The sequence below is a fragment of the Lepidochelys kempii genome, chromosome 6 (genome assembly GCF_965140265.1).
Source record: "Lepidochelys kempii isolate rLepKem1 chromosome 6, rLepKem1.hap2, whole genome shotgun sequence".
Lineage (NCBI taxonomy): Eukaryota > Metazoa > Chordata > Testudines > Cheloniidae > Lepidochelys > Lepidochelys kempii.
The window spans coordinates 127,240,527-127,267,865 of NC_133261.1; the positions used below are offsets into that span (position 1 = coordinate 127,240,527).

General features: G+C 45.2%; 1 protein-coding gene across 10 annotated transcripts in view; it reads right to left on the bottom strand.

The window, feature by feature from the left end:
- FRMD6 (FERM domain containing 6) overlaps nucleotides 1–27,339 on the bottom strand; it is a 108,554-nt gene that overhangs the window by 53,300 nt on the left and 27,915 nt on the right. The window contains exons 1-3 of one of the 10 annotated variants that reach the window (XM_073350149.1): nucleotides 23,287–23,427; nucleotides 22,814–22,872; nucleotides 20,074–20,161 (exon numbers count right to left, since the gene is read on the bottom strand). The exons of 2 other annotated variants lie outside the window; for them this stretch is intronic. The gene's annotated coding sequence lies outside the window, so the exon portion shown is untranslated. Of the gene's footprint in view, nucleotides 1–20,073; nucleotides 20,162–22,741; nucleotides 22,873–23,286; nucleotides 23,428–24,222; nucleotides 24,313–27,339 lie in introns of those variants that run through there. 7 more of the 10 variants (XR_012159619.1, XM_073350152.1, XM_073350147.1 and 4 more) reach the window with 7 other exon arrangements.

A 27,339-nucleotide genomic window follows, 5' to 3' on the forward strand; every position in this document is an offset into this window, starting at 1 on the left:
GGGACACGCAAACCAGTGCTCGGGGTTTCAGTCGCGGGGTCCTGAGGCCCCCCTGAAATCCTTGGTTGAGAACTGCTGACCTAAAGAACCAAGGCTCCACAGCTGGGAGCCGGAACAGACTCCTATCTTCTGTCAATTGGCGCGGAGGGGGACCAGGAAAACACCCTCGCCCTGGGATACGCCAGCACCACAGCCTGGGCCCGGAGCATCGAACAAAGCTCCTTGGGTCTCACACCAGCTGGAACAGAGGGCCTCTCCTCAGCAATACCCGTGCAACCCCTGGCCTTCCCATTACCCACTAGTGGCAGTTCTGTAACCCCCACTGGCTGGAGGTTACACAGGTGTGACTGACTGGACCTGAAGGATCCTTTGGTTGATAATGTCGTAAGGTGGAAGAGAACCCAGCTCCCTCTCCCACGGCTGGGCTGTCTCTGCACATCTAATGGGAGTCCAAAGCAGCAAACGATCATTTTTCCCACTACAGGCAGACGACCTGATTCTGATTATATCCAGCTGCTCCAGTGCATGAGTGACCAAGATGGAGCTCTGCTCTTGTGCCGTTCAGAAGCTCTTATCCGCGGGAGCATAGCTCCCTTTCGGTCGCTCTGGATCTCAGCCAACCTTCAGTTCCCAACTTTTCTCCCTCTTGTTAGTCCAGACAGTGCAGTTCCTAATTATGGTGGCGCTCCACTCCTGCAGAACCCCTTAGTCTGAGCCCTGCAGTGCTTCACATTGCAAGACACACTCTGCAAGGTTTCAAATTTCCACTGGAGCCATCTCACCCTCAGTCGCTCCCAATTCCTTCCTTCTTATCTTAGAAGCGCTGCAGAAGCATTATATGGGCACATCTGACTGGTACAGGTTTTTATAAACAGTGCACTGGTGTGAGCAAAAGGTTTTTTCACCATGCCTGGGCCACGCAGACTTTACTAGGAACATGAAAACCTCAGGGTTGTCAGTTCTCACTATTAATTTGGTGTTTTCTTAAAGCCCCATTTCCTGACGTAAAGTGATTCTGTGAGAATCTCGGCTTTCATTTAAAATCAAAGAGAGTTTCTAGCCTTTATGTTGAAGGGAAAAGTGTCACGATCTAATCCAAACGCACCCTAACAACTCAGATGCAAACAAAAAACCCTAACAGTTGTTATTTTTAAAATCTCATGATTTAAGACAACCTCATGATTTTGGGGGCCTGAATCATGATTTTTCAACATTTGGGTTGGCAATACCAAAAACACAGTTAATATCTAAATTGTTCCACACAAAATGAGCCAAAGGCACTGTTCCTCACCGGGATCAACAGAATTACACGAGCCTAGAGTTTCTAGGCCAAGCCATTTGGATGAAGTGAGCCAACAGAAACCATGGGAATGGTTTCCAAAAGTGAAACCCATCTCATTTTTCAGCCCCCCAAATCTTCTCAATACCTGGTCAGGTTTGTCCCAAACTTTCCAAAAATATTCTATCCTGGTCTAAAATCCGGCATGTGAAATTTCAGATGGATCAGTTTGGTTTGGCAAAGTAGAGCGTGTAGGATGAAATTCAGCTTGCAAAATCTCAGCCATAAATTTAAACTAATACTCATCATAATCACAACCACAAGGGAGAAAAGTGATTTAGGCTTCCAAGGAGGTTTTGTAAGCAGACAGCAAATTTTCACTTATGCTCTTGGCCATGCAGTGTAAAAGGGCCTGAGCATAAATGAGAATCTGGTCCAGAGGGCATTCTGAAGAGCTATTATACAACTTTCTGATCGTGTCCCTTAAAACAAAGGCTTCCTGTTAGAGGAAAGATCTTTGTACATATTAGATTTAAAATACAAACTTTCAGCTTTCAATTTGTTTTTCATAATACTTCTTGCAATGTTAGCAATTTAGTGAAGACTTTCAATCAAAAACTCTTTGGAGAAGGGAACTTTCATTTACTAGGGGTAACATTTTTCAAAGTAAAAAGAAAAGGAGTACTTGTGGCACCTTAGAGACTAACCAATTTATTTGAGCATAAGCTTTCGTGAGTTGTAGCTCACGAAAGCTTATCCTCAAATAAATTGGTTAGTCTCTAAGGTGCCACAAGTACTCCTTTTCTTTTTGCGAATACAGACTAACACGGCTGTTACTCTGAAACCTGTCAATTTTTCAAAGTATCTAAGTTCATTAGGGGTCCAGTTTCAAAAGTGACTTAGAATCCTTAGTGCCTAAGTCACTCTCTCATTGAAAGTCAGTGGGAGTTGGGTTTCTAAATGTCTAAATCACTGTCGAAAATGAGACTTGGGTAACATTTTATGATGTGTCTTAGAATACTAAGTCCCTTGGGCATGGCTGGAAATTTTACTCAATATGTTTGCATAGTGAGACTTTAACCTGGTTGGCTTTTAGCTCAGATGATAATATTTCAGTTCTTCAGATCACCTGCTCTTCCTAGGTGATCCTACAACAAAATTCACAAGTGCTAAATTGTGGCATCACATTAACTTAAATAAGTAAGAGGCTGGGCTGATAGTCACTTTGCTAAAGAATCAAGCAAAGACAAGCGGAACGGTGAGGGATTTGGGTCCTTATTAAAATACAGGCTTCAGAGACAACAGCAAAGGGAATACTGAAGAGGGAGACTTAGAAAATTGCTTTTTCTGTAACTGGTTCCTTGTTTCCAGTTTGTTCAGATACAAAAAAGGTCTCTTTAAAGCAGCAGGAAATAAAACCAACCCCTAAAAGTAAAGGAATACCAATGGACACAGACAGGAATAAAATCTAAATCTAAACCTTAGGTCAAGGAACCACACAAAGAAGAGTCAGACACACCTGTTGCAATCTCCTCAGCCTGTGGGAACAGAAACCAGGATTCGTTGCTGATAAGCACTTGCTGATACTGAGGGGAGCACCCAACGAGTCTGGTGAATTTAGCTGCTGGCACTTAAAAGGTTAAACTAAAAACTGTTCTCGGAGTCAGGCGAGAATACAGCTCCAATTCCACAGAGCATCAAGTTAATATCACATTTCCTGCTTAGACTTGAGACTGGTCTCGTCATTTAAATTAGAAATTAAAAGACTAGAAAAGATACACAAGCTGAAAACAGTGAGAGCCACAGAGCCTGCACGCATTGCTTTGTTCAGACAGTCAGTGCAGCCTGATGCAGAAGCAAACATCTCCCACCATGTGGTTCAGAGACAGCCGTTTAAGGCACTCCCTGCAAAACAAGCCAATGGCCTTAGGATACTGAGCGAAGAAACTAACTTGCATGCATCCAACGAAGTGAGCTGTAGCTCACGAAAGCTTATGCTCAAATAAATCTGTTAGTCTCTAAGGTGCCACAAGTACTCCTTTTCTTTTTTTAACCTGGGGAAAGGGCTGGCAACAATAACACAGCCCAGTCTGTGGCAGAGCAACAAGCTGTGGACCACCACACAGCTTCTCTGGTGCCTAAAAACAAGTCACAATTCCAGTCCCTTTTGGTCTCCATTTGGCAGCCGGGACTCCCCACAGTGCTCAGCTGCAGTGTGAAAAGTCTTTATGCAAGGAGTTGAGTTTAGGTCAGTTCCCTTCCCGCCATGCCCTCTCTCCTGTACACTTCACAGCGAATGATTCAGGAGCATCACACAACATTATTTAAAGCAAATAAGGTATCTCATGCATGCTATGTACAGTGTGAATTGATCAGAAGCAATTTATCAGGAGTAGCTGAGCCTGGACTACTGAGGTCTGTGTGAACACCACTCACCATGCTCAAGACCACCAGTTAATATTTTCAAAAGGGACTAGCAATTCTGGGTGCCTCAATTTCTAGAGGCCCAAGCTGAGACAACCGAAGAAAACCTGATTACCCACCAGGAGCTCAGCGCTTGCTTTGAAATCTGGCCTGTACATGGGACTCAAGTCAGGCCCCCAGAACTGAGAAACCCAAAATCTTTAGTTCCCTTTGAAACTCCTGGCCCACCGTCTTTTCACATACAGTATCCTAGCAAACATGGGCGCCTCCGCCCCACTACCATTTGTGAGATATTACTGTACTGGATGGGAGCTAGCTTTCTTTGCAGGCCACAGAAGTGCGGACAGCAAGATTGGTCTGATTTGGGTGTCATCGGGTTTGTGGTACCGTGACTCTTAGTCAGCTACAATTTCTGGTACTATTTTTTGCCCTATAGTTATTGGAGTTGATTCTTCTTCTCACTAGGGCCGATGCTACTAACCAATTGAAAAAGGAGATTTGTTTTTTTGCATTGCATAGCTCTAAACCCTAGAGGGAGAGATCACATTACAGCCTAAGGCCCACAAATCATATTCAGATAAGTAGTCCTGCTGAGCCGAATTGGGGAACCCTTCTTCATGTCAAGATTGTTTCAGGAAAAGGACCTTCTGTCGGGAGAGCAATGAGGCTGATTAGAGTAAGGAACTACCCACGTGGGTGAGCCTGCTGCTATGCTGAGCCTACTACCTGTCATGCTGACCAACACTACCCGGAAACAAGGAGACACTCCCCATCTGTTTGCATCCATCCGTTGTCTCTGGTCTTAGACTGTGAGCTTATGGGACAGGGATGGTCCTTCTGTTCTGTGTTTGTGCAACACCTACCACAGTGGGGTCCTGGACCATGACAGACTCCTGCACATATGATAAAATAACAATAAATAGTTATGAGTAACAGCTTCATAAACTGACCCACTATGAGTAAGGCAAGCAGGATTTAGCCCTGTACCTATAGAATCCAAACACCACTGGTAACTTTACCAGTAACGGAGTAACTCTAAGAACACTGGATCTGGTCTGTGAAGCTAGACGGTCCCAGTAACATTAGCCATCATTACTGCTTACTGTAAGCATGCAGAAGAATTAGTTGCTTTCCAATATTAAGCATCTCCATACATAGCACAAGCTGGGTCTCCACTGGCGTCCCGAGTTCCAGGATGGGAGTTGGCTGCTTTAATCCCACTTCAGCCCTGTTCTTAACTGATGAGTAACAGCAGCAAAATAGGAAGCGTTTTTTGATGAGAGCCCCAGAAAAGCCCAGCTGCCCTGTCTGTGTGCAATGCCCGCTGGCACTGGTCACACACTGCTAACACAGAAACCTGGGGGCCCTCTAAGTGCTACTGCAATACCAATAAAAAAAGAGGAATAAGAAATGGCGCCAGAGAGAATGCGTGCAGGAGAGAGGCTGCCAAGCCATGGCGAAGGATCCTAGTTGTATCAGAACAAAGGGAGCATTGTATTCGCTACACAGCTATAACAAAATGCAATCGAGATAATAAACTAGGAATAAATGCTGGATGGAAACACAGATACAAACAATGACTGAGTTTTTGGGTGAAGAGTAGAGGCTCTCCTTTCCTGGAGCCCTGAGAAATCCAGAGAAGGGGCAGCAGGTGGAGAAAGCAAAGTGTAATGGTGGGGTGAGTGGAACTCGTTCTAAACAGGTCTGGTTCTTACTTCATCACACTTGATGGTGTCGGGGTACAAACTTTCAGTGAGAGAAGGAATGTCAGATGCAAAGCAAGGTGTTTTGCTGATGGTGTCATATTTCCCTTCCCTTCTTAATCACCTCTAATCACCCAGCAGACCCTGTTCTTTCCTGGGGCTGTCCAGGGGCCGGTTTGCTCAGTACAGACCCCTGCTCTCCTCCAGAGTCCTTCCTTTTTCCTCCCGCTTGCTATGATCACCACAAATTGTGCCAGCGGTAAGTCAACGTGTCAAACAGCAAACGGTGCTGGGCAGTGGCTGAATGGGCAGCCACCCATCCAACCCAAGAAGGCAAAAGCACGTCTCCTACGTTTAATGACTAGTCTTTGCCATCTCTGTAAATGGAAGATGCAGTCCATTCCTGAACCCAAGCCTTCCTCCTTGCCAAAAAATCAGCAACCAGTAGCAATGCTCCTGGGCCAGCTCCCCCATTTCCCTTGGATTTCATAACAACATTCGCAGAATAAGGCCTGGCCTACATTTAGAAGTTAGATCAATCTAGCTACATGGCTCAGGGCTGTGAAAAACGTTACACCCTGAGTACCGTGGTTAGGTCCACCTAAGCCCTAGACTAGACGTTGCTGGATCGACAGAAGAATTCTTCCTTCGACCTAGCTCCCACCTTTTGGAGAGATGGCTTAACGCCCGAGACAGGAAAACCCCTTTTGTTGACGTAGACAGCATCTACGCTACAGGAGCGCAGCGACACGGTCACGGCTGGGCCGCTGCCGTATAGACGTAGACCCTTAGAAAAACAAAATGAAAGCATGAAGAGTATCCTTTTATAACGGAAAGTTCACACCGTTCCCAGGGCAGGAAGACCATTCAACATTCAGAGATGCAACCTCTGGCTGTTACCTATCAACTCACATCCACCCAGCAGTTCCTGGTCCAGCAAATGCTACTGTCAAAAATGCCAGAAGGTGCTCTGAAGGGTAGGAGATGAGCACGTCAGAATAACCAGATCACTTGATTTTTACTTGAGAGGGAGGCCTTACTTCTGAAAGATCTCTACAGCGTAGCTTGGGTGCACAACCACAATTCCTCTGAACTAAAAATGCTCATTAGTCAGGAAGGATCAATTAAATGGTCCAATAGCGAAGAAGGAGCTTACTAAGGACACTGGCCATAAAGTCATCCCTTGCTTATCAGAAGTTAAATTTTAGGGACCAATCCTGTACCCATTTTTCTTCCCTCACTCCATTTGTCTGCAACATCCACTTGGCGCCTTGTCATAAAGCTAGTCTGTGAGTTCCTTTGGACAGGAACTCTCCTGCTGTTTGCTTGTACAGGGCCCAGTGCAAACGGGCCCTGATCTGTGAGTGGGACCCATAGGCAGGGCTCCTTTTCAAACAATAACAATAGTTCCCCACACACCAAGAACTCCCAGTGAATTTGAAACTTTAGGGAGCAAACGGTCAGCCAACCGGTCATCTCTCATTCACTATTGCGATGTCGACTCCCGTGTACCGTCCACCCAGGACACCAACCTCCAATGCCTACTTGCTACACCGTCAAACAATCTCCTTTGTATTTTCTCCCATGCTGCCCCACATGTCTGGCAGGAGCTCCCCATAAACACCCCCCAAACTAACTGTCCTCCTTCAAATCCCTCCTTGGAACTCTCCTTTGCTGTGGTGCTTACAAAAAACGTGATTAGTCTGAGACCAGTGCCGAGCCTCTTGACCCAAATTGTCTCACTGCCTCCTTGTATTCTGCCCGTCTGTCTGCATCCACCTTTTCTTACACTTGAATTATCAGCTCCTGGGGGCAGGGACTGTCTTTTTGTTCTGTGCTTGTACGCGCCTAGCATGGTGGGGCCTCGGTCCTTGACTGGGGCTCAGAGGTGCTACGGTAATACAAATAATCAACAAAATGACTAATCTCAGATACCTGAAAAATTGGTTTCCATGTTGAAAGAGATGCAGGCACTTGGGTTTGGTCCAGTAAAGCTCAACTTTTAGGCTAAGTGTCTTTGAAAGGCACCATACAACCAGGCTGTGCACACTTATAGAATTCATGAATTTTAAATTCCAAGATCCACTTGCTTTTTTTGACAAACACCTGTGATATGAAGCCATGTCAGATGTAGGAACCAGGCACAAAAATTCCTTTCAAACATGATGCATTTCTAGCAGCCTGTATCCAGCGGGGGGTGGGGTGGGGGGGTGGGAGAATGCTGGACTCTGGAAAATTCTTTTCAAGCATCTGCTTCTTATTTCTACAATGTAATCTTTGATTCCTTCATGCATGGGCCTTCCACAGAGCTCCCTTTGGCACATATGCCGTGCTGTTTACTAGTGAGCGATTCGACTCTGAAATTCCTATTATCTGGCAGTTAAGAATGGAATCTGCACATTTAAGTTTGGTTATCCTGTCCCTAAAATATCTGCATCTGTTACCTCTAAGAAGGGTCCTGACCCACTCAACTGCCCTGGACGAATTCCATCCATTATTTGATCAGAGAAGGCATTAAAAACGCAGGGCCTGATTTCTAGACAAGCCGAACACGCTCAGCTTCTGCTGACTTTAATTGGATCGGGGGGGGGGGGGGAAGGGGGGGGTTGCTGAGCTCTTTGGAAAAAAAATCTGTCTGTAAGGAGCTAATGCTCCCACCCAGCGGTGGATGAATGGAGGGGGCAGTGTGGGGGCAGTTTAGCTCCAGGCCATGTTTTCCCTCGTCTCCGAGCTCATGGAAATCATAGAATCATAGAATCTCAGGGTTGGAAGGGACCCCAGAAGGTCATCTAGTCCAACCCCCTGCTCGAAGCAGGACCAATTCCCAGTTAAATCATCCCAGCCAGGGCTTTGTCAAGCCTGACCTTAAAAACCTCTAAGGAAGGAGATTCTACCACCTCCCTAGGTAACGCATTCCAGTGTTTCACCACCCTCTTAGTGAAAAAGTTTTTCCTAATATCCAAATCCTTCAGCTCCCACTCCAGAGGGTCAGGCCTCCCGCTCCAGACACCACGCGGGAACTGTTGGTGTTCCAAGCAGCATTATCTGCCACTCAGTCCCCTCAATAGGCTGTGCTCCGCATCTGCACAGGGGGAAGGTCACGGTCGCTTGAGCAGTGCTACAGAAGTGGAGGTAGATCACAGCTCACCACAGGGGAACAGTGCCCCCCCTGCAAAAGCTCTGGGATCTGTGGGTTGAGAGCAGAGCTTTCTGCAGATCCTTAGCCACTGCAGGTTGGAGGTCCGTGCCCCCAGCTCCTCTGTGGTCCCCAACTTCCTGAGCAGACCCCTTGATGGAAACTCCATGAGGTTCACCTTGGATCACCCAACCAGGGCCTCTGCTCTGCTCACGTGTTTCCTGTGGCCGTAGAAGGCTGGTTATTTCTCACACCATAGCATCATTTTTCCTCATTAGAGCACAGATTTCTTCCTTCACCCCAATCACACCCCCTGCCAGAACACACCGAGTTGGCATTGTCATGAGAATGCTATTTGTGACCACCTTCTATGGTCACTATTAAAACGCCCGATGAAGGGAGAACAGAGAACATCAGTTCAGAGCAATCGGCAGATAAACCCTGGAGCTAGTCTGCACTGCTCCGATTCCCCGCAGTGTATTGTTCTCATTGTGTGACACATTTATTCCTCTTCAGAGTGTTACAACAGATTTTCCACCTACTGTATTTAAATAGCAAAGGGATCATCATTGATGGATACGAGAAACAGAGTTCTGAATAAGTCCTTGCATATTTTTACAACACAGATGTTGCCAAATGTTTTTCACACAGCCACCTTAAAGCATTAAACGAACTCACTAGCCACCGACTCCTGGCTGAGCCCTTAATTCTTAAGAGCTACTAACAGGATAAAAAGGAATGGATGAATTGAGGGGTTATACAATAAAGATTTGTACAAGGAAAGTAAAGCAAAGCAAGGATGAAATGTCCAACTGAGGGAGAGTGGAAAGATGAAATTTACCATGCTTCACTTCACTCTGGAGGAATTTTTTATTTTTAAATTTTAAAAATGTCTTCTTCATGATACATCATGTCAGTGTAGGTATGCAGCAAGCTACTGTTACAAGTTTTAAACCCCTCACTTAATACAACTTCTGCTAACCAAAAGCTGGATTAATTCAATTCATGTTTGCGGTTGCCACATAATTAAAATTGTCTCCAATTCTGCATGCATTAAAAAGTTTCCATGTACTGTATGCAAGCAGATGAAAGACCTTCATTGGAACAAGAGCTCTTCATTATAAATATCAGATTATTTCATCTGGCACAAAAAGCCAGAAATTGGATGTTGAAAAACCAAAGTAGAAAGAAAGAAAGAGAGGATTTGCCATATTGAATTAGATGATTGGACCATCAGTTTCCATACCCCACCTCTGGCAGTGGCCAATAACTGATGCTTTGGAGGAAGGAAAAATGAACACACAATAGCCAATTATGCGCTGCTGTATATGGGGGAACAATTTGTTCCTGAGCACAGCAGATGACTGTCAGATCCTGAGCATCTTAACACTGGTATAAACTTTCGTGGCTTTAATAAAGACAAGAGAGTTACTCCAGATCTACAGCACTGAGGCCAAGATCAGAACCTGGCCCAATCGCTCTGCAACTGACCATATGACTAGGGTACCCTTATCCGCAGACATTAGCAACGGTCACAGTTCTCCAGACCCTTTCTGAAACCCAGCCACAGGATCTGATCCCAGGACGTCCTTCCGCACTGTTGTGCTTATGTCTCATTCTGAAGCCAAGAGGAGAGCTGCCAGAGCACGTACCTGAGCACAGGGAGGATGGAAAGGTAGGGGGTGCACTTACACAGTGAGCTGAAAAGGAAAAGTCACACCAAACTGTGGACTGCTCTGGGAAGGATGAAGGCAGACTACTGTTTGACCCTTCAAAAGGACAGATCTTAAAGTTAAATGCTCAAAAATGTAAGTCTGATAGCGTGGCAGACCTTGGGAGACAGGCCAGTCCTTGCTTACAGACAGCCCCCCAACCTGAAGCAAATACTCACCAGCAACCACACACCAGAACCACTAACCCAGGAACCTATCCTTGCAACAAAGCCCGTTGCTGACTGTGCCCACATATCTATTCAGGGGACACCATCACAGGGCCTAATAACATCAGCCACACTATCAGAGGCTTGTTCACCTGCACATCCACCAATGTAATATATGCTATCATGTGCCAGCAATTCCCCTCTGCCATGTACATTGGTCAAACTGGACAGTCTCTACGTAAAAGACTAAATGGACACAAATCAGACATCAAGAATTATAACATTCAAAAACCAGTCGGAGAACACTTCAATCTCTCTGATCACTCGATTACAGACCTAAAAGTGGCAATTCTTCAACAAAAAAACTTCAAAAACAAACTCCAAGGAGAGACTGCTGAATTGGAATTCATTTGCAAACTGGACACCATTAAATTAGGCTTGAATAAAGACTGGGAGTGGATGGGTCATTACACAAAGTAAACCTATTTCCCCATGCTTATTTTTTCCCCCTCCCGTTACTCACACCTTCTTGTCAACTGTTGAAAATGGGCCATCCTTCGAAAGGGTTTTTTTCTCCTGCTGATAATAGCTCACCTTAACTGATCACTCTCATTATAGGCCAGAATTCTTGTGCCAAAGTCGGTTTCTGCACAAGCTAAATTAGGACTGTTAATTTAGGATCAAAGGGGTGGCACTCCTAGGATTTAAATAAGTGTTTCTGCAGGTGCTTCGGATCTATCCTGGGCTGCTGAACCCTTACATTTTGGGGCAAAGCCTGTAGGGAAGCCCTGCCTCTCATGACAGAAGTTACCCAATGTAAATATATGAAGGCCGTACGCTGCAGCACAAAATAAAAGTCTACTGGAGTTACACTCGGAATAAGCCAATCCTGTTACTCCAGGGAGGCGTACCCCACCTTAGATGTTCAGCAAACAGCGCTTGGGGACACTAGTTATTGCCAGGGTGGGGAGCTATTGGAGGGGGAAGGCAGAAGTCACATGGGGCCCGATTCTCCTTTGCCCTGCACTTTGGGCACTCATTTACTCCACCGCACAGCCAAGCTTTCCACCTGATTTGCACAAATAAAAACGAGGGCACAAAGGCCCCGATCCAGTTCCCACTGACATCAAGGCCCTGCATGGCCACCAACAGGAGCTGAATCAGGATCAAGATGCAAGGCAATCGAGAATCAGGAATGAGCTTCGAAAGATTTAAAAAAACCCAAACATCCAGACAAACACTGAAAACTGAGCAGGTTTCAGAGTAGCAGCCGTGTTAGTCTGTATTCGCAAAAAGAAAAGGAGTACTTGTGGCACCTTAGAGACTAACCAATTTATTTGAGCATAAGCTTTCATGAGCTACAGCTCACTTCATTGGATGCATCCGATGAAGTGAGCTGTAGCTCACGAAAGCTTATGCTCAAATAAATTTGTTAGTCTCTAAGGTGCCACAAGTACTCCTTTTCTTTTTACTGAAAACTGAGTAAGTTCCCCAGTATCAGCCCAAATTCTCCGCTCAGCTCTGGTGTAAATCCAGTGACCTGGCCCCCATAATCACCTTATCTGAACGCCTTGGTGTCTACTTCTCCTCACAACTCCTGCTAAGTTTCACACTCTACTGATCACTGTGGAGCTGCTCTGCTGTCACTCCTGCAGCACCCAGGGTTTCAGACTCCTCTGTGGATGGATTACCCCTTGCCACCCCCTAAAAGCCCTTCTCACTGGAATGTACAGAGCCCCGGCTGAGCTGCACTGCACGGGACAGACTGTCAGCGATGCTACTTGCAAAGGAGATTTGGCTGAAATCATGTGTCATTTTCTCTGTTCAAACACAGAAACAAAACAAACTGATATCTTGAAAAGGGAGAACAGTTCCTGCTGCACAACACAGTATCAATCATATCTGTTCTGGTTTGGATGCAGAACGCTTGGCAGTTTTCAAGGTCCAGAGCCTCATCTGGTATCAATTGGCAAAGTATATATCTGCATAGCTCCATTGTAAGTATGCAAAATCTACACCAGCTGAGGAGCTGGCCTTTCATGTTCATTTGTAAAGATACACCTTCATCTGCCGCCAGTTTCCTGAAGAAATACATTTCTGAAGGCTCAACTATTCAGGTCCAAATTCTGGTTGCTTTGTGCACATAAAACGCCCACTGACAACTGCACCAGTAAGGCATTTTGTCTGCACTAAGTTGTTACCCCCAAGGAGAAAACCAATAGCTTGTTTAATGGGACCCAGAATTGCTAAATCTTCTTTGTTTCAACCCAACACCACGTCATGCTAATATCAGGAAACCTGTCTGTATTTGCTTCTGAATCTTTGAGGCAAAGTGTGATTTCCTACAAAAAGACGAGAACCAAAACCATTTCTGATTGCTACCAACCCAGAAAATATCTGAAAACATGACGTTCCACTAGATGTATACGCTGCTGAATAAAGGCAACACTGCAAAAAGCAATGGAAATACACGGGGCCTGCTGCTTTAGCCACACATAATTGAAACGTTGTTATGTGTTTTTGTTTTTTTAATCATACCAAGTAACAAGGAGTGGGTGGGGCCTTGTCTCTGCCCTGCCTCATAACACACGAGTCCGTACAGGAGACGTAATCTGTGCCAGGTAGAGGGCTGAGGCAAGTACCTTGTTCCAGAGGAGTTGGGGGGCAGGGGAACCAGGGACCAGGGTGTGACTGAGTCACAATTCACTCTCCGGTCTGTTCCTAGGGCAGAACCTATAAGGGTACGTCTACACTGCAATTAAACACACGCGGCTGGCCCATACCAGCTGACGTGGGCTCAGGCGTAGGGGCTGTTTAATCGCAGTGTAGATGTTTGGGCTTAAGCTGGAGCCTCTGCTCCAGGACCCTGCAACGCAGAGTGTCCCAGGGCTCTGGCTGCAGCCCAAACCTGAATGTCTTGAGCCCCGTCAGCCGAGTCAGCTGGCCCTGGCGTCTAACTGCAGCGCGGACATACCCTAAATCCTGCCCCTACATTCAGGGCTCATGGTGAAGCCACAGACTAATACGGAGATATTAAAGTGTCCATCTTCCACGGTGAACACCACCGAGATAAACCTGCGCTCTGTCCATTTGTTTTCCCCCAAATCTTTCCCAAGTGCTTAAATCTTCAAGTACAATTTTTAAACCGTACAAAGAGCTGCAGCTGAACACAACGGCACGGATGTGTCTGAACAGCTTTAAAGGGAGGGGAGGCAGTTAGCGCAGACAGACTGGGGGATTTGCCTTGATGACAGCGACAACCCAACCACCATCTCCAGAAGAGGGGAGCAGCCTGGCTGCACTAACCCCATGCAAAACACAGACTAATTCTGGGCCTGTTCCACCAACTCTTACTCGCGTAAGCAGTTCTTGCTCCGACAGCGCTCTCACAGGAACCAAGGGCAACGCCTGAGTGAGGAAGGGCCCAATCCTGCCAGCCTACGTGGTTACATTTTCCCTGTGGGCTCGATTGTGCATGGTGCTGACTGCCCTCAACTCCCTCAACTCAGCAGGAGCTCAGAGCGCTCAGCATGTCGCAGGATCATGCCCCAAGCATAGAACAGGGTCAGAGTCCGTGCTGTGCTTCCCAGGGGGCATGACACACAAGGAACGACTTGGGGGAGGGTCGGGGGCAAAGATGGCTACCAGCCATTTCTGCATCCCCCATATTCTCGGTCAGCTGGGGGCTGATGCGGTTTCTGGCACAGATGCTACCCACGCTGCTGATGGACTGCCCCGCAGCCTGGAGCAACCCAGAATCTTCGTAACAGTCAGTGCTGCAGAAACACCTCGCCAGCCCCAGACACTGCCCCATCACCAGGCTCTGCAAGGGTCGAGGGCCATGTAGTCCTGCACTGCTCTGGTACCAGGAGAATTACCCCCCAGCAAGTTGCAGTCGCTTTACAACCCCAATATACCTCCAGAGTGGGGAATAAGGACCTAGGGCCAGAATCCCACCCCCCCTCTCTTTATACAGAAGTAACAAACCAGCACCAAGATCAAATGGGAAGCAAGTTCAGGACCTATGATCAATTGTCTTCCTACACCACAGTAAGTCCGCCACTCTTTTTTGGCTCCTGTTTCCCTCCAGCGTATCCTTACAGAAGTTCCTATGTGTTGTTTTGCTTTATAGCCGTAACTAGCAAAACGGTTAGTAGTAAGACATGGAGCATCCCTCATCCCATACAAATGATTAAATAGCGACACCAAGGCAGAGCTATGTTTATCAGTTTTTAATATTCTTCAACAGTAAAATTTCAGGAACAAAATCTTACTATTTTGTCCCAACGCTGCTGCAACATACAATATCTTTCCCTCTGATGTATAATAAATCCCAGCAAAGCTGAGCTCACCCTGGCATAGCACAAAAATGGCACTACATTGTCAATGAATATTTTTCCACAGGCAGTGTGGTACATTCACCCCAGGACTGTAATTAGCGAGGAGACTCTGAAGGCTGTAACTCTTCCTGTTTTGAAATGACCCATGTAATATTAATCAATAGAATGGGTAAGTTGAGCACAATTATAGTGCAATTTAAGGATGGTTTGTTGTATCTGGATGGAAACAATTATCCTACAAGGCAGGAGCTTAGGAGGGGAGACATAATTATGTTTAAAACAGAGGCTGTTGGGTATTAGAGAAGAATCAGAAGAGCTAACTGGATCAATTAGTATTGTAGTTAATAGGCAGGGGTATCATGTACCAGGCCAGCTGGCACAATTTACACTGTGTTTGTATCCAGAAGTTCCAATCTGTACTGATGACATTGTTAAGGGGGAACAGACAAAGAATTGCTGGACAAGAAGGCGGCACTCAGCTAAGTAAGTCTGTCCCGTTTGTTTATTTTAGCCACATGGACAATCCTTCAGCATTCTCTCCCTCTAACTTATCTAGTCAAAATATCCTGTTCCCTCTTGATTTCCTATTTATAGATGCCTAGACTTTAAGGTCAGAAGGGACCATCATGATCATCTAGTTTGACCTCCTGCACTTTTCAGGCCACAGAACAGGTCTCACCCACTCACTCTTGTTATAAACCCCTAACTTGTGGCTGAGTTATTGAAGTCGTCAAATCATGGTTTAAAGACTGAGTTACAGAGACTCCACCATTTACACTAGTTTAAACCTGCAAGTGACCAGTGCCCTAGGCTGCAAGGGAAGGCGAGAAACCTCCAGGGTCTCTGCCAATCTGACCCGGGGAAAATTACTTCCCAACCCCAAATATGGCGATCAGTTAGACCCTGAGCCTGTGGGCAAGACCCCTCAGCCAGACACCTGGGAAAGAACTCTCTGTAGTAACTCAAACCCTCCTCATCTAATGTCCAATCACCAGACACTGGAGATATTTGCTGCTTGCAGTCACAGATCAGCTACATGCCATTGCAGGCAGTCCCATCATACCATCTGCTCCATAAATTATCAAGCTCAGTCTTGAAGCCAGTTGGGCTCAACCAGCTTTATTAAAGCCCTTCACAAGATTTCATCGGTCACTTCTAAGTTTTCTTTTTTCCTTTTTCAGAACAGGTGCTCCGCAGGGCACGGGACTGTGGGTGGGATTTAGAAAAGTGCCTCAGGCAGCGAGATGCCCGGTTCCAACAGACATCAAGGGGAATTGGGCACCTCATTCCAGCTTGGGTCTTCCTGTGTGAAGAGTGGGGACTAATACACCTGAGGCCAGACATGGAGACTCTGGCTCATAATTAACAGTACTGTTGGGCAGATTTTTAAATGTATTTAGGCACCTAACTCATTGACTTCCATGGAAGTGAGGCATTTAAATACCTTTAAAAATCTGGCCTTAACACCACAAGCAAGCCCACCCAAATCACTGCAGTGATGCCCTTTGTCCCAATCTGGTCCAGAATAAGGACAACGAATAAATTCAAGCTTTTAGCCTCTCTTGTATCTATGTACATAGCCTCTTACATAGAGCTTTTCACAACAAGTCTAACAGGAAAGAGAGAATATGTATACATAAGGATATTTCCCATGAGTCCCATTGGATATCCCTTACTCATGGGAGCAGTTCCAATGAAGATACTGGGACGACCCACTTGAGTGACAGCTACTTAGTGTGAGGGTGCAGAATTGGGTTCTTTAAAAGAACTCTGCAAGTAATATGCGAAAACATGCATTTGAGGAAGAGACTTCTCCCTCCACGGCTTCTCTTTCTACAGTTAAGTAATAACCAGTGTTTTATTAAATCACAGCCACGGGAATGTCTGGGATGTCATACATTCAGGCATTATGATTTGGCTGCAGGAGGAGGCAGAATCCATTTGTTTATCCACAACTGTAATAAGCAACACAAATGATAAGTGGAAATATTCAGAACCCAGTTATGATCCCACATTATACTGAGAATTGTCTTTAAAATTAGCAACCATCTTAGTTGTTTATGCTGCACTCCTTCCATGGCAATATCTTTCCAATGGAAAGGTGTCCAAAACGCAACGAAGAATTCTAGACAATATCTCCTCTGTGCCTAGCACAACAACAGAATATAAATCCAAAGAAATGATTCTCTCTGTCTGTGACACATTCCTGTACCTTGTTTATTTTCCACTGGACTCAAACAGTGAGCTGACTGATTCAAGGATTTTTCCACAACATACTCTCAAGCCCAGAACCTCAAAGATATTTTAACTCCTAACTTCCATTGAAATCAATACAAGTTAGAAACCTAAATACGTTGGAGGATCTGGGTATAGATCCTTTTCTTCATCAGTAACGTACACTGCGTGACTGCTCCTTTACACACACACCCAGTGCGTAATTTGTAATGAAACAGGTGCCAGGTCTCAAGCATAATGTATGCAGCAAGCCCAGAGGTGCCAGGGCCACGAACTGCCAAGCCTAGAGGTGCCGGGGCCCAGCCTTGGCACACATTAAGCACTGCACACCCACATAGGTGATATACAGACAAGCATAGTGGTGGCAAAAGTAAACCATAAGGTAATGTGCTGACCGTAATTAAAAACATTTTGTCCCTGGTTGCTAACGTAACCGTTGTCATTGGTGTCAGTCAAGAAAAAAAATATAACATTTTACATTTCCTTAGAAATTCTATTTGAAAATTTTCCTCTAGTTCCATTTGGTCTGCTTGGTTTTGCAACAGAGCAGCAGATTGATTCATCTACTTGTGTCCAGGCTCCTGGTCCCCTACTTAAATATTTACATCATTGCAGTATTTGAGCACCCACCGAAAGACTAATGGAGTTGACTGGAACTTCTACTGGGGTTATTACTCTCCTCCAGAAATTTCACAAAGGAAATGTTTCCCTATACCAGTAGGTCTCTCATAAACTCTTTCCAACTAAGAATTCTAGTTCCCCATCACTTTTTAAAATGGACCATTCTTTTCTTCACCTTCTGTTTACTGGGATTATAGATAACAATCCTGCCTTTAACTCCTTAATCCAAGAACCAATGTTTCCTTTTTGGTCCAATGAAAGTACTTTTAATTTGTTTATATTTTTTCCTCCAATGCTCTTTCCTGCTAGAATGTTTACATTGTTGAAAGCCTTCTGTGTATTGTTCCTACTACTCTTCATATTCCTTCTTAACTCCATTGACAACCGTTGCCCTTTCCCTTGTTTAGGCTTCCCCAGGATGAATATCAGCTGCAGTTTCTTCAGCTGTTTATTAGCTACATCTCCTTTTTCCCCATCCAACATTACAGAACTAGAGCCAGAACAGTTTAGTACTTTGCAATAGAGAAAGATAGTATCCGCCTACAACATGGTCCAATCGGTATCAGCACTGCAAGATAACCAAAAGCTTCTTGGAAGGCACATGATGGGCCTGATCCAAAATCTGCTGAAACAGGGGTTCTCAAACTTCATTGCACCGCGACCTCCTTCTGACAACAAAAAATTCCTACCCAACCCCAGGAGGGGGGACCGAAGCCCTGTGTGTGTGGGGGGGGGGCCGCAAAGCAAAACCTTGAACCCCACGGCCCCGGGAAGAGGTCAAATCAAAGCCAAAGGCTTCAGCCCCAACCAGGGGGCCTGTAACCTGAGCCCCGCCACCCGGGCTGAATCCCGGGGGCTTTGGCCCCGAGCTGCTGCAAGTCTAAGCCAGCCCTGGCGACCCCATTAAAATGGGGTTACAACCCACTTTGGGGTCCCAGAAAAACTTTAATGAGTTTTTGACAGACTCTACTAAACAAACTCCATTCATGCTGAAATGAACAGAATCTGATCCTTCAAATTGAGGCCCAATCTTGTTCTCACTGAAGTCCATGGCAGCTTCGCCCTAACTTCAAATGGGAGAAAGATTAAACCATAAGGAATTACTTTTTAATCCCTGAAATGATCTTCAATGGTATTCCATAAATGAGCAACCAAATGGCCAAAAACAGAATGGTATTGAGGGGTTTTTCTACAACTGACTCGGTATTGCCTTTCTTAAATAATCCTGTATAAATTTAGCATCCTTACAGTGAGCACACACTACAAATTACATTACTGGCTGCTTACATTTCAGATGGAAATAACCTCTACCAAACCAGAGCAGCAATGTGCTTTGTTTCAATTGACAATGTTAATAAACTTCACTTCCTCAGAAGAAACAGGGAAAATGCTGATTGTTTAAAAGAAACATTATAAACCAGAAAGCGCATAAAGCTAGATTAACAACCAGGCAGATATTTTAACAGCCATAATTTGTATATTCCATCTGGGGTCCACAGCATATAAAAAACAGGGAGGAAGAAGTTGAGATCATCTTAATTTGAAATTCACATATATTTTTACATCTGGTCTGAATTAATCTGTTCAGAGCACTGACTTTCATGTAAAGGAATAATTGCTTACAGATTTTGATTTAAAAGAAAATTTCATAGAATCTCAGAACCACAGGGTTAGAAGGGACCGCAAGGGTCATCTAGTCTAACCCCCCTGCTAAGATGCAGGACTTGTTGTGGAATTCTTAGTTTCAATAAACTAAGAGTTAAAAATTAATATGACCAAGAACTCCCTTACAAAGTGAGATTAGAAACAAAGTACGTGTCCAAATCTGAACTCACCATCAAAAGTAGCTGAGTTAAAGGAAATAGCCTCAGTTTCAAGCATTTTGTCCAAAAAGGCCAAACTAATCCACAAATTTATCCTCCATTTAAGAGGGTCAGAGATTTTATAAAGCAGTGTTAAATCAGCCTAGGAATAGAAAAGGTCTGGCAGTTCAATCCGCACAGTTTTGTAATTTTTCTTATCAGGAAAAAGGGTTTGGATTGGCGTGAAAATATTCTTATGAAAGTAAAATACATCAGCCTCATACAAAAAAGCTGACTCCTGTCCCAACAAGACAAAAACATATTCAAATGTTTTTGCTGCACTAGCCAAGTTCTTCACACTGACTAAATAGGTGGGGCAAGTAACACCACTTCTCACTATAAGATCCTGTTTTCAGTTGCTGACAAAGTTGCCAAACTTTAACCATTTGGACTGAAATTTTTCATACTGGGTGTTTGCTTCAGACAGTTTTTTTGGGGGGAGGGGCGGGTATTGTAAATTAAAGCCAAAATGGTTCTGTCATTTCTGAGAATGAGACTAGGGAAAAATACATTGTTTTGCCCATGTTACAAAATTCCGCAGACTTTTCTTCTGAAAAGCTCTAGCGCCCCCAGACTTTGGAGCAAAAAACTTACATTTGGCAGGGGGGTGGCCTTTGCGCAAGGGATGTGCCTTTTGCTGTCCCCATAAAGAACTGCCCAAATTTGGCCAAGTTATAAGCCTCTGGGGGAAAAAAAAAAAAATCTCAGTTTGCACATGCTCAGTAGAAACTTAGATTTTAGCAGCTGAAAGACACCAAAGTTTCTGTTCACACTGAGCGCGCTCCAGCCTACAGCTCAGCAATACTTTCCCTGAAACTGCAGCTCTGGGCGAGGCATGTAATTAAAGACTGTATCATAATACTCATGCACAAGGAGGCATATTAAGGTTGCACAGGCAACCTGAATTCTGTTTTTTCCTAACTTCTGAATGCTTGACTTAGCAACCTTAATAGTGTTCTTTTAATATAGTTTTTTTGTGTACAATATTTTTTTTTTTAGAAGAGCTGCTAAGTCCTACAGCAGAGATGACCCATACCTGCTGACAGTTGGGGGTGGAGAAGGGACGAGGCAGAGCGAGGGCAGCCCTGGCTTCAGCTGTGTTACTGAGCATGCTCAAGCCATGTGGACATACTCAGTACAAGCCAAGCAGCAAAACTGGGGAGATGGGGGGGCATGTGACCCTGCATACCGCCCCCCACCATGCATAACCTTTGCCCTACAGCAACTCTAAACTTGCACACTCAACTTTTCCCCCTTGCAACAATGTTGCTAACACACACTTTGGGCATGTCTACACTACAGCAGCACAGCTACTGGGGTTTCTCCGTCACTGTAGTAAATCCACCCCTCAAGAAGTGGTAGCTAGGTCTATAGAAAAATTCTTCCATCGACCAAGCTGCATCAACAGTGGAGGTTAGGTCGACCTAACTATGTTGCACACAGCAAAAAATTTTTCACAACCCTGAGCAATGTAGCTAGGTCAGTCTAATTTTTAGGCAAAGACCAGGCCTTCCTGTCTGCTTCAGCAGTGCTTCCATAAGAAATGACAGATGTGCTGATTGCTGTAGTCACCCACTGGTCAGATTTTTATCTACTCTTGCAAGTCAATTAAAACACTAACTCAAACTCTAGGTATTTGGCTGCCTGGACAAGATAGCATGCGGATAAAATAACTAGATAATAGCGCTCCACTGTAGACGTCTTTCTTGCTGATATATTACTCCAAAAAGAGTTTAAATACAGATTTTAAAATATTTCATTTTACTTTCTAAAAATGTATTACTTAATTTTCAGTACTCAGTACAAGAGTAAATATTTAAGGCCCTGATTCCACAAGACTCAGGTTCACATATAACTTTACTCATGTGAATAGCCCCAAACGTTACCCCCAAACTGAGGCACTCAAAAATCACTAGTCACACTAGCAAATCTTGGGGTAATATGTCCCAGTTTAGATGGTAACTTGCTCCCTATTGGACTACTCTCATGAAGAAAGCTAAGTATATTTGCAGGACTGGGACCTAAATTTCCACTTTCTCACCAACAAAGTGCGTCATTAAAAGGTTAAGCAGTTTTATCTACCAGACTTCCATAATGCAGAGAGGATTCATCTGTTTTATTTCTTTTATCGGCCACACATTTTAACAAAACTGTCTTACCAGTTTACTTATAAGGTGTTTTCCTACAAAATCCTAATAATGTGTTATGAAATCATCAAATTAACCCTCATAATTCGCTTTAGGATCCCATTCCTACCTCCACAAAACGGTTAGCAGAACTACTGATTAAAACGGGAGCAGGCGAAGGCTAAATCTGATTTTGAATAAATCCTACTCATATTAATGAGCGGCTATATTGATGTCAATAGGCATACTAGTGCAGGAGTAAGAACTGCTCCCGTGAGTTAGACTAGGAAATGCAGAGAGCCGAAATGACAGTTCAGTATGGAAAAGTCTTCCTCTAGAAGTACCGATGCTGTTAAATTTCAACTCCCAGAAATCACTAAAAGGAAATGACTAACATTCTTGGAAAATGAAGCAACTTGCAGTTTCTCCAACACCACTTACTAATCCCTAAAATTGCGCCCTGTGGCAATAAAGAGTAGTTCATGCAATAAACAGCAACATTAAAATAGATGCATATGAAACCAAAACACTGAAAATGTCTATATTTCCCAAAGGAAAGGAACAGGAAAGACAATCCACGGAGATTTTATTACATCATCTCAGCTTTTCAAATCACCGCATTGAAAAGAATAAAAAACCCAACATTTAAACTCAAACTTGTATAGGACAAACACACAAAAAGTGCTTTGAATGTTACCCTGCTAGAAATAATGGAATCTACTAACTGGGTTGACTTTTATTTTCAAAGAAAGCTATTTCTGCTGTTACATTTGTATCATATTCAATCCCTCACCAAGACATTGGCTTTAGCAAAAATGTCAAGGTTCCTATGATCACCAACTTAACAGGTGATCCGTCTAAAACTACCAGCCTTCATGTGGGCTTTAAAATCTCCTTGTTTTGACACATTTCCACCAGTTTGTGCCTTCAATTCTTATTAGGGTCAATGGGTTCGCAACTTAACATCCCTATAAAGGTCTGATTTTCTGAAACACCCACCTTCTGCAAAGCAGGTCCCTTTAAGGTCTCACCCAAACACAGAGGCACCCCAAATCACTAGCCACTTTTGGAAACGATGGCTCCTAATTATTTGCATTTTAGCAGCGCCCTCTAGGTTCAAGTCACTGTCTACACACCTGCCCTGAAGAGTTTCCTCCAGGCTCGCACTCCCCGCACATGTCATGCAAAGTGCCAAGAAAAGCGAGTACCTTCTTATTATTAGTTTTCGCGCAACTCCTGGAAGCCCCGGGCCTGGGCCAGGACCTCACTGTGTAAACACAAGACAAAAAGCTCATCAACGCCTCAAAGGGGCTTTATCTTTATAACCCAAGGCTAGGACAAGCGGGACCCCCGGACAGCGGAGGGGCTGGGCAGAGCCCTGCCGGGCCGCTCCAGGGCGGGCACTACCCGGACGCGCCGTGCCCAAAGCTCGCCTCCCGTTCCCACAGCCGCGTCCCGCCGCAGTCCTCGGACAACGCGAGCCCCGCGGCGCCCCCGCCCGCCCCGGGGACCCGCCCCGCAGCCCCCACGCCCCAGCCAGGCGGCGTGACAAGCGCCCCCCGAAGGGAAGGGAAGGGGGCGCCGGCCCAGCGGGGCGAGGGAGCGGGGGTCCTCCGGGGCGCCCCCCCTTCCCAGGCCGGTCCCCTCGCCTCGCCTCGCCGGGCCCGAGCCGCTGCGGTACCTGGGCGAGCGTCCCCCGGGCTGCCGCGCTCCGGCTCCCCGCTTCCTCCCGCCGGCCCCAGAGCGCGGCCAGCTCCGGAACGCGGCCCCCGGCGCCGCCAGCCGGGAACGTACCAAGCCCCGGGCTGCGGGGGAGGAGAGAGGCGGGCGGGGGGGCAGGGCCCGGGCGCTCCGGCAGCGCGGCGCGGCGCAGCGCCCCCCGCCGGCGCGGCGCAGGCCGGCCCCAGGGCCGCCCCCTCCTCTTCCTCCTCCCCCTCCCCCGGCGCTGCGGCTCGGACCCCTCCGCGGGGCAGCCCTTGGTACAGCCCGGAGAGCCGTCCCCGTCCCCCCCCGCAGCCTCTGAGGGCATGTCTACACTGAGCCGCGGGAGTGACTCCGGATTGAGCCTCAGGCTGGCCGGGCCAGCAAGCCCCCAGGAGCCGCGACCCAGGACACTGCTGGGGGGTCAGAGCCTGAGTCCTGCTGTGGCGGGGGTTCAAGCCCTGTTATTCTGGAGCGGGTCGCCCCAGCCCAACAAAGCCAAGTTTTGACGAGCCAATCAATAGTCGTTGGGTTGTAAACCAAACTGAAGAGTTCTGAAGAGCAAACAGGCAGTGGGTTGTAAACCAAACGGCAGAGCAGTTCCACTGAGAACGGCTCAAACCACGGAGTAGTTTTCTGCCCAGCCACAGTTTGTGTTGCCCGATTATATTCTGCAAGTACATGCCCACAGGGGCTGGAACGAGGGGTGCAGCTGCACCCCCCTGGCTTGAAGAAGATTCCATTATATACAGGGTTTAAAGTTTGGTTCAATGGCTCGCAGCACCCCGGCCCTATGTTCCCGGACCCCTGTAGGTGCGCTTCCCCCCCAATAGACATCAAAGACACCGCTAGCTCATCATTAAAACAGTCATGGCATAAGCCCAATTGTGCCACCTTTGCTCATATTGTGTAGTACCTTAGGGCAGTGTTTCCCACACTTGGGACGCCGCTTGTTCCGGGAAAGCCCCTGGCGGGGCCGGGCCCGTTTGTTTACCTGCCGCGTCCGCAGATTCGGCCGATCGTGGCTCCCACTGGCCGTGGTTCGCTGTGCCCGGCCAATGGGGGCTGCGGGAAGTGGCGCGGGCCAAGGGACGTACTGGCTGCCGCTTCCCGCAGCCCCCATTGGCCTGGAGCGGCGAACCACGGCCAGTGGGAGCCACGATCGGCTGAACCTGCGGACGCGGCAGGTAAACAAACTGGCCCGGCCCGCCAGGGGCTTTCCCTGAACAAGCAGCGTCCCAAGTTTGGGAAACACTGCCTTAGGGCATGACTCAGTGTTAGTATTGGGCAAAACATTTAAACTGGCACCAGTGGGATTTCAGCACATACTTAAGTGCTTTGCTGAACAGGGATGAATGTAAGCATTTTCTTGTATCAGAGCCTTATTATACCAATAATCCCATTGCTTTTCAGTGGTACTCAGACAAGGTTAGTTAACTGAATTTAAGTTACATTGCTATCTGCAAGAGAAATGCCTTTGTTGCATTGGATTTCAAAAGGGAATCATTGCAAAAAGTGGACATTTAATTGTGTAGGCAAAGATATCCCTGAAAGATTTTGGATTAGTCAAACAAATGAGCACAAAGAAAAGGAGTACTTGTGGCACCTTAGAGACTAACAAATTTATCTGAGCATAAGATTTCGTGAGCTACAGCTCACTTCATGGGAAGCATGCAGTGGAAAATACAGTGGGGAGATTTTATATACACAGAGAACATGAAACAATGGGTGTTACCATACACACTATAACGAGAGTGATCAGGTAAGGTGAGCTATTACCAGCAGGAGAGAAAAAAAAACAAAAACCTTTTGTAGTGATAATCAAGGTGGGCCATTTCCAGCAGTTGACAAGAACGTGTGAGGAATAGTAGGGGGAGGAAATAAACATGGGGAAGTAGTTTTACTTTGTGTAATGACCCATCCACTCCCAGTCTTTATTTAAGCCTAACGTAATGGTGACCAGTTTGCAAATTAATTCCAATTCAGCAGTCTCTCGTTGGAGTCTGTTTTTGAAGTTTTTTTGTTGAAGAATTGCAACTTTTAGGTCTGTAATCGAGTGACCAGAGAGATTGAAGTGTTCTTCGACTGGTTTTTGAATGAGCACAGTACCAGGAAAAATATGTTCTACTTTATTCTACCATATGAGTGGACTGATCTGGTAAGAATACCATTGCTTTCTTCGAGTTCTATTGAGAATGATCATTAATTTTAGCTCAAGTCACCAAACATTTTAGCACCTGTGCTTAAATGAACAAAGTTGTTGCAGGTCAGACATCTGGAAAAGGCATATTCAATATCTTTTATGTTCCTCTTAGGATCGGTTCATGATCATCTCTATATTGCTATCTCTTAAGACACATTTGATGCCAAATAGTAATTGTGTATCTCATATGGAAAGATAAATTAGTTCTGCTTAATATCTTGGAACATAAGCACAGTTTCTTAGCCTGCCTTTTCAACATCATTTACAGCCTTTGAGCTTGCACATTTTACGCATTATGAATAGTGCATTTTCTTGGGGTATGAAACCTTGCTACAAAGACATTGAGATGATTAGATAAAGCAAATGAAGTATAATTCGAAAGCCTGGATAATTTACTGGGTTTTCTTATCTGTGCTTATAACAGGATGTACAGTACGTATAGCAATACAGTTAACATGCACATTTAATTTACATATATGCTAAATGGTTAAGTGAAAGTTTTTGAGCCAGATTCTCCACTGGTATAAACCAGTATACCAGTGGAGGCCAATTGTGCCATACCAGTTTACACCAGTTGACAATCTGTTTCTTTATGCAGAGAGAAAAACAAATAAACTTTAGCTGGTATCCTCTCTATCTTTTTTTTTTTTTTAAGACAAACAATAGATCCATTAAAAATTCTGGAATTAATACTATTAAAAACAGGACATGGAAGCATAGACGGAAAATGCAACTGCAATAAATTAAATTATATTTGGACAAGATGTAACAGAGTCTTAACAATGGGCTTTTCTCTGCAAATTTCAGAAAGGGAGCCATTACTGTGGCTGAATATCTCATTCACTTAAAATGCATATAAATATTTTGAACTAGGATATATTTACGTTAACAGAATTGAGTCTGCAGGGCCTAGCAGCTGCTTTCTACAATCCTGTGTCATTGCCAGTCAAGTTGCTTCTGCAACAGCATTTCAGTAGTAGCATTGTTGATGGCAAGAATAACTACACAACTGTGCAATGAAGAAACCTGGCTTACCTCAAGCAGATTTTCCTATAGTTTTGTTTAACCAGTTGAAAAATGTAAGCAATGACCCAGAGTAAAAAATGAATTCATCTGCCCATGAGCACCAAGCCCACTAAAGAACATTTGAAAACATTGGCAAACCAAAGTTAATTGAGCCATTTAGTACAGAGATTATTTTTAAACATCTTTAATTCTATGCATTTTAGGTTTGTGATGGGATAGAGCACAATCCCTTGTCAATATACTTTATAATTCTAGGCCATTGCAAAAAAATTAACATAATTAGTTAAGATGTTTTTTCATGATATAACCATGTGTATTATACCACACTAATTAAATCCAGAGGATTGGTTTTTTAACAACATGTGAGCTTTCTCTTTATATTATTATTTAATATTTGCATCTGCACCTAGAACTCTCAATCAGGGATTGAGGTCCTGTGGTGCTAAGTGCATACCTATAATTAAAAGATAGCCTTAAATAACTTACTGCTATGATATAATATAATAGAGTCTAAACTACTGCACACAATATATCAACACATCTGACAATAATACAGGCCTACAGTGTGTAGAGAGATGCTGGACTGAGGGCTTCACCAATATAGTATGTTCTAACACAAACAAAAGCTTTGTTTAGTGATAATTAAGGCTGCCACCCACCCAAAACTATACTGAATATACATAAGAATGGCCCTACTGGGTCAGACCAAAGGTCCATCTAGCCCAATATCCTGTCTTCCAACAGTGGCCAGTGCCAGGTGCCCCAGCGGGAATGAACAGAACAAGTAATCTTCAAGTGATCCAT